Below are 15,897 nucleotides of genomic sequence, written 5' to 3'. Positions count from 1 at the left end.
TATTGTACATTTATTATATATATATTTTCTTTTCAGTTATCAAAATGTATTTTGTTTATGGATGTGCAGCATGTATTTATTTTTTCAATTCTTAGTCAAATATTATTTCAAGTTGTTTACCATGACAAGATTTTCTAATTTTTCTATCTTAATATATCTATTAGTCGACTGTAGTAAATTGCCAAAAAAGTTTTGAAAAGATATAGAGTATACCTTCTGGGTGACTGTTTTTTTTTTTCAATATTTATTTATTTATGCATTCAAGAACTGGGATGTAGGCCAAGGACTGGGGGGTGAGAGGATTCACTAGAGACAAAGTAGAAAGCAGAAGAGGCAGACTAATTGAAATACACTGCAGCGGGGCACACTGCTATGACATATGGGGGTTAGTTCCCTGGCCTGGGATTGAACTCATATTTCAGTGGCTGGTGATAGTTTGATAGCAATGTGTTTTTAACCCCTGTGCTGCCAGGGAGACCTCCTTTTGGGCTATTCATGAATATCAACACCTTTCAAAATTTTCTTCACTGTCTTCTGCCATTTTATATTATATAGGCATATTTATTTTTGTTTAAACATTTTAAGTATTTAATTAAATTTTTAAAATATCTCAAGATAGGGCCCTCCCTGGTGGTGGCGCAGTGGGTTAAAGCACAGCTCTTAGAAACTAAAGCCACTTCAGCATGAGTTTGATCCCTGCCCTGGAGGTGACCCACATGGCGCAGCACACTGCTCCTATCTCACCTGCTGCTCCCCTCAGCAGTGTACTTCATTGATCTGCCTGTTCTGCTCCCCACTCTGTGTCCGGTGAATCTTCTCACTGCCCCTGCACCTCTGGCCTGCACCCCTGTTCTGTATGCATAAATAAATAAATCTTTAAAAAATATATCTCAAGATATGTCTAAATATAACTAATTGTTTTTCTAATATAATTGTTTTTCTATTATAATAGAAATCATGGAAGTATCTTATCAGTCTATGTTTTTACAATTTTCATCCTGCCTTTAATCTAGATATTATACTGGGTGGATAATGAATTGATATAAGGAAAAAAAATAAAACTAAAAATGACTTTCAGTTTTAGGAAAGGATCATTAGTGGGAAAAACACACAAAAAGAAATAATATGAATAGTGAAATTAGTTTTATTTATAAATCACACAACTATATAATTAGTTTACATAGGCCATTGGACCTATACTATAAGAAGCTGCACTTTAAGTGAAAATTATGATAGCCTTTAACTATTCAAGACATGTAGGGTCAATATAATATTGAGTAATACAAGAAGAAAAATATCTGGTTAGAATAGAATAGAATATACCAAGATATGAGAAAATTATAGAGAAGTAGATAGCAAAAGAGGAATTGAACAGAGACTGTCAATATGTAGGAAAACTTGGACATAGAAAGTTACTACTAAATATAGTCGATAAATTTCAATGGTTTTTATTTTTAGTATAATTTATTTATATTCTAATGTTCCTTATACTTTTCTCTTTAACCGGTAGGTTCTTTAATTAGTAGTATTTTTTAGTTCCAAATATTTTTTTATATTGATTTCTAATTAAATGTCATTGTGGTTAGTGAATATACTCTATAAGACTTTGATGTCTTGAAATATATTTAATAGTGTTTCTTGTTCTAAAACATATTTATTATTAGTATGTTCTTTTCACATGTGAAAAAATAGTATTTGCTTTTCTGGTTCTTTATTGTATAGACATCTATAATGTTGAGTTAGTTGATAGTGTTTTTCAGTTCTACTTATTTATATTTCATCTATCAATTATATACAGATGAATGGTACAGATTCCAACTATGTCTTTTTCAATTTTTCTAATGTTTTGAGACCACTAGGTTTAACTTAATTATATTGTTATAATAATAGTAACGATGACAGCAATATTATTATTATTGCCAGTGTCAATATTTTGATTGTTGCATATACTTAATAACACAATGATATGCTTTATTAGAATTGTGAAATATGTTAATGTTTTGTCTAATAAAATAATAAATTATCTGAAATAAAAAAATGCAACTTAAAAAGAAGGTAAAGATTTACAATACATAGAGTTTAGCTGAATTTCCTAGTAGTGCATACTAAACTTTACTTAAATGAACTTTATTTACTTAATTCTCAACAATATTTCATTTAAGCTTAGCGTAAGAATATTCATCTAAGGTGATTGTTAGAACTTCAAGGCAAAGTATAAATAAATCAAATGAATGTCAGAAGAAAAGGAGGAATTCAAAGGTTTGCTGGTAAAATCTCACGGTATACTTCGGCTTAGGGTACACATTTGGCTCTTCCCTCATAGACTATTAAGATTTTTCTTTCTGGACTTTTCTAGGGCAGAAACCATTCATGTACCTATATTCAAGTTTCAAAGTTATTATTTCTCCTTGTTTTTATATTCAATTTATTTTTGTGAATTTACGTACTACCATCATACACCCTTTTTAGATAAATCTTTTTTTTTCTCATACTTCAGCAAGAATTTTGGATAAAATAGAGGCTAATAAATGTGTTTAATTTACCATCATTAAGTGCCAGGGTAGCAAATATGTTTCTGAATGAATTTCTCTGCTATTGTTACTGTTTGTGTTACCTGTTTTGCAGCTACTATAGCTACTTCTAATTCTTATTCTGGAATCTGTTATCATAGTGTCTGGCAAACAGGGGCCCAAAGTCCTAAATAGGAATATAAATATCATGAGATTATTAAAAATGAGTGAGTGTGACTACTAGAAGAACAAAATGTCTTCATTTAAACTGGTCAGTATACATGAAGCATTGCTAAAGAAGGCAACAGAAAGAATATAAGAATATGTAGAGCATGTAGATTTCTAAAAGATTGTATAGCAGTACAAATAACATTATAGGTTTGTGAAAGTACACAACACTGTGGAAAACTTTAATTTCCTTTATGTGACCAAGTATTTGTTTTTTTTGTACCTAGACTAATTTTTTTTTAAAACCAAGAACACTTCTGTGATTCTTAAAACCCAAGCTGTTTTTGCACAGCTCCTTTCTTACACTTTCTCTTACAAGCTGGGTAAAATGAAGTATGTCATGACATAGCTAGTCTTTCTAGTTTCAAAACATATTTACACTAGACCTGTGATCTTGAAAAATATTACTTAATAAAGTCACCTTTCAAATACAATGTCTACCATTGAACTAAGGCTTTGTAAAGGTTTAAATTAGTTAATGTAAGTAAATTACTCAGAAGAGTACCTAGCACTTAGTAAGTGTGGTGTTATTACAACTATTTTGTCATTATTACTATTTTACTATTGTTGTTTTTATTATTGGTATATTTCAGAATATACAAGTGTTCTGCACTTCAGCAAGTACCACTCTAGCTGGGTTAAAGTGGAAGTTGCATAGTTGTAATGAAAGGAAATCATCAAAATAAGCTTAATTTTTCTACAATTTTAAATCCCTGTCTGAGGTTTCATCTATGTGTGCTTATTCACCATTCCATGAAACAAATTTTGAACAGCTACAGATCTTCAATATAATAACAATAATCATCATCTGTCAAATGAACAGTTGTCTTGTGGGATCATGACTTGAGTGCTCTGATAGAAGTTAATAAAGTAGTCACAAAGGATTTCGTCCATTTTTGTACTGAAGAGGATCATATTTAAGGCTCCATTTAATTTGCAAAATGTCAAAGAACATCAAAAGGGGAAATTTATTTCATTAATCTTTGAAGGACATAGAGTTTAAACTTCATATTAACCAGAGTTATTTATCAAAATTATCTTTTGATTTTTTCAGTCAATAAATTCATATTTATAAGGAATTTTGCTATCAACACCTATTCTATATGAGGAAATCTGAATACTATTCTTTTCAAATATGTTTTGGCTAACTATTCTGCTTACAGAAAATATGGTTTTCTAAAAGGTTGCATTAATAATGATTTTCAGAAATTTTCATTTGTGAAAATCATTCAGTGAAGTTAATGTAGTAAACACATATTTATACATATTTATAATGATGCACTTGAAACTTACATGAATATATAATACAATGTCACTTCAATAAAATTATTTGAAAAAAATGACTAACTGTAACAACGATTTTTTTTTTAAGATTTTATTTCTTTATGCATGAAGAACTGGGATAGAGGGTCCTTCCTTGTGGTACAACAAGTTAAAGCGTAGCACTATGAACCTGGCAGTAGCCACTGCAGCAAGAGTTTGATCACCCACTAGGGAGGTGACCCACCTAGTGCAGCAGACCTCTCCTGACCCGCCCGCTGCTCCCTCCCTCAGCAGTGCAGTTCGTCAGACTGCCTGTTCTGCTCCCCATTCTGTCTCTGGTGAATCCTCTCACTGCCCCCTACACCTATGGCCTCTACCCCAGTTCTGTATGAATAAATAATAAAGACATTAAAAAGTTTAAAAAAAAAGGGGGGGGTTGGAGTACAAACGCTGTGAGAATACACCAGAGACAGAGTGGGGAGAACAGTTAGATTAACAAAGTATACTGTTGAGGGAAGCAGCAGGTGGGTCAGAAGAGGTGTGTTTCGACATGTGGATCACCTCTTAGGAGGGGATCGAACTCATGCTGAAGTGGCTTTAGCTTCTTTTGTGCTGCTCTTTAACCTGCTGCGCCACCAGGGAGGGCCCAACAAATTTTTGTTTTAATAAGTTAAGCATGTCATAAATACACAGCATCAATTTAAATGAGGCAAAGCTTTCTGAAGATAAAGAAAAATGTTGTGGTAGTATTGATTGAAAAAAATACAGATTAAAGTTCTAAATTTAAGAATGTGGACTTGGTTATAGAAATTAATTGAGACATTAATTTGAGGAAGCAGTAGTAACAGAATCTGTCTAAAGTTTAAAAATGGAGAATAGTAATTCGATTTTAGGAAGATTCTGGCTGGCCACATAAAAGGAAATCATAACCTCTCTTTACAGTAGAGAAAATTGAGTCTGATTAATATAGGATAAGTGACAGGTTATACCCAATCACTTAACACTTTCTTTAAGTAATAAAGTTCAAAACATATTTGGTGGTTTGTTTTAGAAAGAAAATAAGCATGAAGTATGTAAAGCTATATAACTTTTGCCAAGGCCATAGCAAGTATTTAGTCAGGGAAATACTAAAATTCTTAGTGATTTGTTATAGTTTCCTTGGCTATGCTTAATGTGGAACTCTATTTGCTTTAATTTGTCATTGTTAAATGTTGTACCTTTTGTCGCAATTCCTTTATTTAGGGAAAGCTAAACACAAATAAATTGTACTTTATTGTTGATTATATTTTGATAATATCATTAAATTATTCATCAAACATAGTACCTAGAGGTAAAGAAGTCAAAATATAGCATATATTTCTTCAAACATCTGTTCATATTTTAGAAAGAAATAGAAAGCCTCTGAGAGAATGGATGGAAAATTGAAGATCTAGGAAATATTAAAAGCAGGCACATTTTTTTAGTTTGTTTTATAAAAAAGGACAAAAGACAAAAATGTAAACTAATTAGTGTTTCTATATACATGTAAAGAACATGGAGAAGTCCATCTAATCATGAAGGTAGTTTCAAATATCCTTCCCAACTAAGAAAAATCACTTACACTCTATTGTAAGTGCCATAAAGTTTTTGTTGCTTCTCCCCTATCTTAGCCTGAGATAATGTGTCCTTTGTTTCACACTATGTGTTTTTATTATTTATAAATGTATGATTAAGCAACCTACATATTATTTTACTTTCTGGATTAGACAGCTTTGTGTAGCCAACAATGTATTTAGACATATCTGGTACTGCTTTCTGAACTTTCCCTACATATTTAGTAAGAAAAAATTAGAATTTTTATAAGCTACTTTGTTTTTGTTTCAAACTAACTATGGGTTATGAACTTTAAGCCAAAGTTGTAAAGGATCTTAGCTCTATAAAGAAAAGATTTAGAGTCATAAGGAAGCAAGAGAGTCAGACCAGTGGAAGATTCAGGCTGGCCATATAAAAGGAAAAATTCCAGTATGTTATCTGCCCAGCATGCAACAACTAGACTCTTATATGCAAGTCTAGTTGTTTCTAGGCAATGACTGTCTCTTGTTCCAGCTCAAATATGTGAGTGACTTTTTTTCTTTGGAGTTTTACTATTTATTCAACTCAGATGCTTGAGGAGCTCAGTGGGAGGATCTTGTTGCCCCAGTATATGCTGAGATAATCAGCATGTTCATTAATCCTCTTTATCTTCCTAGGTCATTAAAATAGAGCACTCTTGATATTTGGACTATTAGTGCAAGAGCTGTTTGATTGTTTTGCCTTGGTCAAAAAGAAAATCTGGCAAAAAATGGCACTGTTCCCTTCCTTTATTTATTGGCACAGGGACCTGCTAGTTTGGGGTTCTAGTAATATAAAATCCAGTGATTGTGCTGGAACAGTACAAGCTTGAATCATTACTGAGTTTTTGTAATTACTGGTCTTAAGGATGATCTATAAGACCAATGTGTAATCTAAGGCAATGCCCCAGGGCAGTTAAGTGGTGTCAGCAATCACAGCTGCAACTTGCCAACTTGACAAGAGGCTCTGTGTTTCCGAACCTCTGCTTCTGGGTAAGAGTCATGAATCCAGTTCCTTGCCAAGACTGTGTACAAAAAATAACCTCTTAATCATCCCCAATCAGAAAATCAATGCCTCTCTTAATGTTTGCATATTAAACTTTTGAACTCTTTTATATTGCTGTCTATATAAAGATGTTACAATAAACAACATAAAGACAGATATACTTTTAAAAAATTGCATGCAGGGCCCTCCCTGGTGGCACAGCGGGTTAAAGCACTGCACTGAGAGGGTAAAGCCACTTCCGCATGAGTTCGATTCCCATCTGCCTGGGAGGAGATCCACATGGCGTGGCAGACCTCTCCTGACCCGCCCGCTGCTCCCCTCAGCAGTGTACTTCGTCGATCTGCCTGTTCTGTTCCCCACTCTGTCTCTGGTGAATCCTCTCACCCTCCACGTCTCTGGTCTGTACCCCAGTTCTGTATGAATAAATAAATAAATCTTTGAAAAAAAAATTGCATGCATAGGGTCAAAAATATGATAGGAATTTCACAAATGCCACATAATTAAATATTCCCTGAAACCAATGAGGTACCAAAAGTTGGAGAAGGCATAGATATGGACAATATTTGTTCACTCAGACAAGAAAGAGTATTTTAAGTTTTTTTCCATGACATTTTTTAGAACTTTCAATACATGGTATAAGTAAAAAGCAGGTAATATTGTCAATGATGTTTCTTTAAAATTTCCAACACAGGGGCCTTCCTAGTGTTACAAAGGATTAAAGTGCAGTATTGTGAAGCTATCCCTAGTTTAATCACCAGCCAGGGAGGGGACCCACTTGCGCAGCAGACCTCTCCTGTCCTGCCTACTGCTCAGCAGTATAGTTCAGTTCATCCATCTGTTCTGTTTCCCTCTCTGGTGAACCCTCTCACTTCCCACACCTTGGACCTGCACCCTAGTTCTTGTATGCATAAATATACACATCTTTAAAAATAAAATAAAAGCTCCACACAATAAACTTCCTTATTGTTTGCACTCAGTGTTATCTATTCCTACTACCACCTCATCTTAGTCAGCTTAGCCTGTCAATACAAATGCCAGAGACTGTGTGGCTTAATAGGAATTATCTCTCAAAGTTCTTGAAACTAGGAAGTCCAAGATTAGGTTTCCAGCATGGTCAGATCCTAAGCACAGGTACGCTCTCTGGCTTGTAGACAGGTGCTTCTCATTGTGTTCTCAATAACACTGGAAGAAGTTCTGCTGCTGCTTCCTTTTCTTACAAGGGTTCTAAGCCCATCATGGAGGAACCATCCTCATGATGTCATATAAACTGAATTACCTTCCAAAGACCCTACTTCCTAATACTTTCACAGTGAAAGGAGTGTGTGTTAGTGTTTCAAAATGTGAATTTGAGGACTACAACCAGTCCAAAATACAAATCCCTTTGCAAGACCACTGCCCATCACTTGAATTGTATGATTTTCATCCCCTTTTACAAAACTGCAAATGCTGATAGAGAGATTAAGAAATTTGACAAAGATGTATTCTTGCTATTAAATATATGATGATGAAAGGTATATAAGATGATTAGATGACAAAAAAAACAAAAACAAAAACAAAAACAAGCAACTCACCCTCAACCTGTAATTTTAACACATTGTACTGATTGTCCAACCAATATATTGGATGTTAGTCTACCTAACAATCAAAATAAAGAGCCATACAAAATTGGAGCATAAATAATGTAAGATCTAAGATTTAATGAGGATTTAACATTTCATAAACTGATTTATCATAATTCAGTTTACAACCCTTCTGCCCCTCATTTAGATTTCTAAAAGGAACTGCACACTGATTTAGAGAATAGTAACTGAGGTTTGATGATAATTTGAGCAATGCATAAATAAATTCTTGGAAATGATTAGATGCAAGAAAGAATAAGTTGTTGAAGGACACATGCTATTCAAACACAAGAGATAAAATATTTGCAAAAAAGCAGTGACATTTTTATTGACTAATTTAGAGTCTTTGTAGGATGACTTTCAGATAATTCAGTGTTAGCCTTAGCAGCATTACTTCTAACACTTGAAGTGCTAAACTGCAACATTTTAAATTCTATTTGCATTTAACTGCATTGTTTTTGCTGTTGTTCTCCTCTACTTCATTCTACTCATCATCTTGTTCTTCTTTACAGGTAATAAACAAATATGACAAAAATACTTTTAGATGTATTTCCAATGATAGTAATAATAATAAAAAGATCATGACTATGTAACATAATTTTCAGTGTTTTTTTTTTTCCTCAATGCATAAAGAGCTAAAATAGATTTAAGAAGTAAACCTACTGGAAATTTAAAACAAAATCATCACTATTTGTAGAAGATGTGTTTATATAAGAGTTCAGGAGAACTTGTTATAAGATACAAAACTAATTGGCAAGCATGCTATATACGATTGATGCTAGTGGGGCTTTATAAGAATCACATAGTCAAAGGATAAATGCTCTAGGGTGATACTGGAGACTTAAGTAAGGATATATGAGTGAAGATGACAAAGACATAAAGCTGTAAACATAGTCAGGACATATCACTAGGGCATTCCATGTCACATTAAGCAATTTTGATTGTTCTTGAAGGAAAGTGATTGAATCACAATTTTATTTTACAGATTTCTTGCTTAAAAAAGTGCACAGTGGGATATAGTAAGCCTGGTTAGATAGAGAAATAGAGGAAAATATTTAGAAAACTGGAAGAAAGAAATAACTAAAAAAACTAGAATTGGAAACAGAAACAGAATATTAATTTAGTGATAAAATTATAACTTTAGTGACAAATAATAAATATAAAAACATTTAAATAAAACTAAATCTCAATAAAAATTAAAAACTATAAAGAATTGCATGATCATATCTTTATGAGAAACTCAGTATGAAAACAACATTGAAATATATTTTTACTTATTTTGAGGACAGTAGGATAATAAATTTTTGAGTGAGTTCTTTTTTACAAATATGAATAATAATCATGCAACATTGATTATTCTGTTGTCACTTAAATTGAGTTGTTGGGCCATCATTCTTTTGCAACTGGTCCATTGATAGCTGAAACTTTCATCCTATCTTTACTGTGATCCCAAGGTTGTCATCAATAACTCAGTATTTTCATTAATACATCATCTTTTCTGTGATATGACTTTTGTTAATGAATTACTATTGCTGAATGTAACTTTTTTTCTGAGCTCTGGTTTACCTTTCTTAATTGGTCATAACCCTCTCACCCACAGAGTAAGTAGTCTGCTCAATCCTTACCTCCTTCACAGAAAGGAAGTATAGATTCTTGGCTCCTGTGTTGTTAACACAGCTGATCATGGCTCCTACCAGAAGACCCAAAGAAATATGGAATTTTGCACCACAGGACCTAACATGCCCTCCTTTTATCATCATGAGTGCCAGATTTTTAAAATTGAGTGATATCACCATGTATCCTGGACATAGCAGTGAACTAATGGTTTTGCTGCCAAAGGAGAAATGTATTAGTAAATTACCAGACTGTCTCCCATACTGACCAATTATGCACACTGGAGCAATTATATGCTAGGAAAATAAACTTTGCTGTCTTCTTTGCTGCAATTTTGTTGGCCTACTTATTGTGGCCTAGTCTTACCTTAAACAGACAAATTAATTAGTCAAAAAAAATTCAGTGATTCCAGAAATATATTTCTGATTTAATCATTCTGGCTACTATAACAAAATCTGTGCTGCTTAAGTAATAAAATATAGTCCTCACAGTTTGGGAGACAAGAAAGTTCAAGATCAAGGTGCCCAGATAGCCAACCCCTTGCTTGAATTTGTTTCCTGGCTTATAGACTATACCTTCTCACAACGTGCCAGCATGGTCTTTCCTCTGTGTGAGTAGAGAGAATAAGAGATCTCTTTTCCTCTTCTATAGAGGCACTAGTTCTATTATGATTGACTCACCCTTATGTTCTAATCTAAACTTAATTACTTCCCAAAGTCTAATCCTTTAATATCTTTACTTTGTTGTGCTTGGCCTTCTAAATAGGAATTTGGGGGAGGAAGATAGAAATACCCAGTCCATACAACATTTGAGATTTAAATAAGTAAAAAAGGTATTCAATGATGATGGAAAAATGGTTTAATTAAGCAACAATGCTGGTATAAAGAGTGATTCAACTGGGAGAGAATACATATATGAAGTTCTGTTTCATATCTAAAATTGAAAAACAAGAAAATAACATCATTGATCCTCTAGAAGAGTAGAATTTAAGGAGAAAATTGTAACCAAGAAAATAAATAGATGATTTTAAACTGATGTTTTGTCAGATTGAAATGAACAACAGCTAAAATGATTTTAAAAATCATCTAAGTGGATGCATGTCAATATATTATAAAGGAGTGAGAATCTGGCATTGTTGGCATTAGGACAGAAAAGAGGGACATGGTGCAAGACTAATGGGGACATTCTAACAAAATTTCTTTAAAGTATTGTCTGTACTTGCTTTCTCCAGTTCTGTCTATTCCATTATTTCATTACACCCCAGTATGATTTTTCACCATAGTTACAACACAAAAAAGATGTATTTCTCAAGCCAATTTTAGTTTTTATCACGATATTGAGAATATATATAATATCCAACCAGTTTTCATCTCTTTCTGTCTTTACTCTGTGATATCATAACCTGTGTTTCTCAGTACTTTACAAAAATTGTGTGGGTATTTGGTCTGGGGAATTGTAACATGGAATACAAATGTATCTTTTTGAATTGGTTATTATTACAGGTCACTTGGTCAGTATGAACTGAAAGGCTATATAAAATGTATCTCAGATTATCCCTCTGAGGGAATCTTTCCCCCGTTAACCAAAGACTTTCTCCCCAGGGGATGAACTCCCTCCCCTCCCCCCAAGCTTACTAGTAGTACATGTACAAACAAGTTAGTTCAGTGTCTCCTACACAGTTGATAGGCCTATGTTGGGAAGTGAAAATTATATGGTGCAAACCTGAGGTAAGAAGTAGGTAAGTGGCAACTATATAAAGTTGACCAATGCTCCATAAAATCCAAATTGATTTTTACAGAGGTGACTGGAATAAGAGGATAATGAGACTAAACTCAAGTGAAATACAAAAGGTTTCTGCTAAAGTTTACTCAAGAACTCCATAATCGCCTATCCATCACCACCTCCCTTCAAAATGATAGGGATTGCATTTTTTTAAACATTTATTTTTATTAATTTTATGTATCTAAGAACTAGGGGTGGGTTGGTGGGGAGAAGACCAGAGGTGCAGGGGGTATGCAGATTCACAACAGACAGAGTGAGGAACTGAACAGGCAGATCTGCTGAAATACACTGCTGAAGGGAGAGGTGTGGGTCAGCTCCTTGGCCAGGATGGAACTTAGGCGGTAGTAGCTGACATAGTTCGATAGCATTGATATTTTAACTCTTGTGCCACCAGAGAGACCCCCTTGCAATATTTTAAACAATTTGTGGAAAGAAAGGTTATGAAATAAACTATAGTTCTTACTAATGCAGCTCAGGCTAAGGTCATGACAGTATTCAGTATTCATTCAGTATTGTATTCTTCTGACTTAGACTACATTTTGTCCACCTTTGGCCAGACTTTAGGTAGCTTCTTGCCTGAGTTGAATGATTAATCCTGATTTTCTCTACCAGGGTTTGAACCACCAGCTTCCTTACATTTCTCAAGTCATATTTGCTTACACTGCTCATTTGCTATCATCCCTGGGGGCAATATCTCCAAGAGATGATCCAGCAAATCTGTTCTAAACATACTTATCCCTGTCCCACTGTATAGAGGCAACCTATAACTTCATGGTTTGCAAGGGCATATATCCCCAGGAGTTTAGCAGTTGAATTGCCTCCTGGCTCATTGACAAGAGGAACTCAAAATAATAAAGTGTCATTGCTTTCTTGTGGAAACATATCCAACTGAGAACAAACTCATTAGAATGTAAGATTTCAGAGGTTCAATAGACAAGTTCTGCAAGTGGGTAACTTGGAGAAATGGTGACAACAGCCAGATACCCCTATTTGTGTCCTAGAATATTATGCTGCATTGTAAGTAAATCCAGTAATTATGAATACATAGAATATAAGTTTGAAAGAAAGTATACCAAATAACTGCAAACTATACCAAATTATCCACATTGTTTGTATTAAGGGTGGATAAATGTTTTGTTGCTGTTCCAGATTTTGAAAAATGTTTAAAATGAAATAATTCTTTAAAATATAAAATAAATACAAAATTGGAAATTATTGTAGTTTTAATAAAATGTTTTAATAAGAATTAATATGCTCTAAATATAATTAGATATAACGTCTTCCTCACATAAAGATTAGCAGTTATCCTTTAGGCTAAAGATCTAAGTAAAAGTGGCTCAGACACTATGGGACTTGGGAAAGACCTTTGCAATAATTTTTAAAGCTATGTTCTTATTCTGTAATCTATTTTGTGAGCTCTGTTGAGAACAACTGCCCCTGTAGCCACTGGAGAGAAGCAGAGTTCAGGTAATCTCATCCTTTGCTCTGCCCCCAAAGTGCTTAACCTGCTCCCTTTCTGTGCACACACACACGGCAATCAGTACAAAGACACTTTTCATTACTTCCTGAAAAACCACAACATGAGAATCTTTTGGATTTTTAGATAACCCTAAGATCATCATAAAGGGACTTTGAGACATCTGGCAAAGCTCTCTCACAGAAATACTAATTGGATGGAGACGCTGGGCTTTTAAACTTAAGCTCTGTGTGTATTTAAGGTTGACCAAGATTAAAGTGGAAAGAGAAAAGGAAGAAAGTAATCTGCTTTCAATAGCTCACTGCTCACTCATTTCTACTGCTTCAGGAGAGAAATTTTCTTAGCACTCACTTCTGAAGTTCTGGAGTCTTTTTTGGTTTGTTCCCAATTTTTGCATTTTTTTGATATGAGATGATGCAGTAAAAAATAAAATCTCGGCTATCTTGCTGGGTCATCAAAGAAATCAGGAAAGTGAATATTAAAGTGAATGATACTATACATATACACAATTGAACATGGAAGGAGTAAGGGAAGAGAGGAAGAAGGAAGACAGGCAGGTAAGGAAAAAGGAAGGGAAGAGGGGCGAGAGGGATGGAGGACAAAAGAAAGAATGAGAGAAAGAAGTTTCACAAAGCTTAATTAGAAATGAAAGAGAAAATGTAAACTCTAAAGTATTCCAAGTTGCCCCAAATAATTAAGTTCTCTACAATCTGCATTTACTAGCTGAAACAACTGACCAGATTAACAGCATTGGTTAAAGTAGTTATAAGGCATATATTTTCTAAATAGGCAGTGGTCTAAAGAAATGAATGAGAGAAAGTTGAGATCTAAGAATACATAAAAAGCATATAAAAAGCTCCTTGAAGATGTATACAATTGAAAACAGAAGATGTAGCAGACACTCAAAATACACTCGTACCTAACACCACAAGTTGTTTATAGTATTATTTATTTTCTAAAATCTTAAGAGTCTTGGTTATCTGAAAAAATATTTCCTCATTTTAGCACAAAACCAGTAAAGTTGGAAATAAATCCTGAACAGTAAAATGAGATTTTCGCAAGACATAATTTTCAACTACATATCCTTCTATAGTTTCTAAACTCAATATGTACTAACAGTCTTTAGATAGGAGTAAAGAAGAACACATATACTCAAACCTTTAAAAAAAATTCAAGTTTGTTCTTCCAAAATAACTTTCAAAATAATTTTTTAAAGCTCTACTACATACATTTTTAAATTCATGTGTAAATATTAGAAAAAATATAAAAAAATTAAAATTAGAAAACTTTCCTTTTTTATTTACCTTGTGTTTTAATGAATTATCTTCTTCGCCATAGGAATAAAATTCTACCTGCTAATATAGGTAGGTGTGTGTGTGTGTGTACATATAAATACATATATGCATATGCACTTTGTAGTTTTAAAATGAATTCTATTAAAAATTAATCTGTAAATAACTAGACTAATAAAAGTAAATGCAAATGTAATACAAGTCACTAAACTGATTTAGATTTAATTAGTACATATGTAATTTCAGTATTTGAAAGGTAGGACCCATCAGCAAGATATCATGAAAAGGACCACTGAAAATCTCCATAGTCAGGCCCTACCTGGTGTACAAAAGATTTAAGTGCAGGAATGTGAAGTTGGCCAAGGCTGCTTCAGTGCAAGATCGATCCCGGTCCCGGAGGAGAGACCTACTTGGCACAACAGATGTCTCTTGGCCCACCCGCTGTTCCCCTAGAGTGGACTTCCTCATTCTGTTAGTTCTGCTCCCTATTCTGTCTCTGGTGAATCCTCTCATCACCCCTGTACCTCTGGCCTGTACCTGAGTTCTGTATGCATAAATAAATTAAGAAATGTTTAAAAAGAAGCAATGAAAATCTTCTCCATAATCAATAACTAAGAAATTAACTGAAGACTTACAACAATCCAGTATGCAGTTATTCCATAGAAATGGCAGATCACAGTCAGTGAATTTTGTATCATTTGACTTGGTCCATACGCACCCTCAACCTATCTCCATGGTAGTATTGAAACTAATTAGCCTATGAGCACTGTGAAAAATAGCAGCATGGTTGCCATAGAGGGGTAGACCAGAATTGGAACTCCTTCAAGAATCCATTCCCAGAGAATTGTTCTTATTTGACCTATCTGGCGGCTTGCTGAAAGACCCCATATATAAGTGTTGCCTTTCATTATGCAACCTGACAGTGTTTATCATTGTAAACAGTTTTTCCCTGGTAACATGTCACAACTATAGGCAGTGATCATTGTTTGCTATGTTGACTGAGGCAGCAGTGGACAAGAATTGGGAAGAACAAAAGGTTAACAAAATACCTAAATGGAAAATGCAGTAAGATGACATATGGGGTCCAAATATTCTATATAATTCTGGGAATATAAAAGACCACACATGTAGATAAAGCTATGTGCCTCCCCAGGTCTTTGCACCTGTTCCATGCCTCCACATGTTACTGACCTTGAAACTCAGAGTAAGCAGGAAAAGAAGGCTAAAGAGAAGACTGTATGTGTAAGTTTTAAAGGTGGGACCCCCACATAAGGAAACACATTGAGCAAAAACTGGGAGACTTACTGTTTCAGACATTAAAGAAAAGCTGTCTAACTGACTGCTAAGTTAACCTAGTAAAGAGGTTAACCTAGTAAAGAGGTTAACCTAAGTTAACCTCCATGTCCACATGTCCACACAGAGTAAAGAATAAAGACTTTAAAGAGTTAGTTCTGAAAACAATCTAAACAAACAGCAATTAAAAAAAAAAAAAACACCTGAGAATAGGGTAGCTGCAT

This window comes from Condylura cristata, unplaced genomic scaffold (assembly GCF_000260355.1).
Source record: "Condylura cristata isolate star-nosed mole 26May11 unplaced genomic scaffold, ConCri1.0 scaffold00002, whole genome shotgun sequence".
Lineage (NCBI taxonomy): Eukaryota > Metazoa > Chordata > Mammalia > Eulipotyphla > Talpidae > Condylura > Condylura cristata.
Note: the sequence above shows the minus strand (reverse complement) of the source record.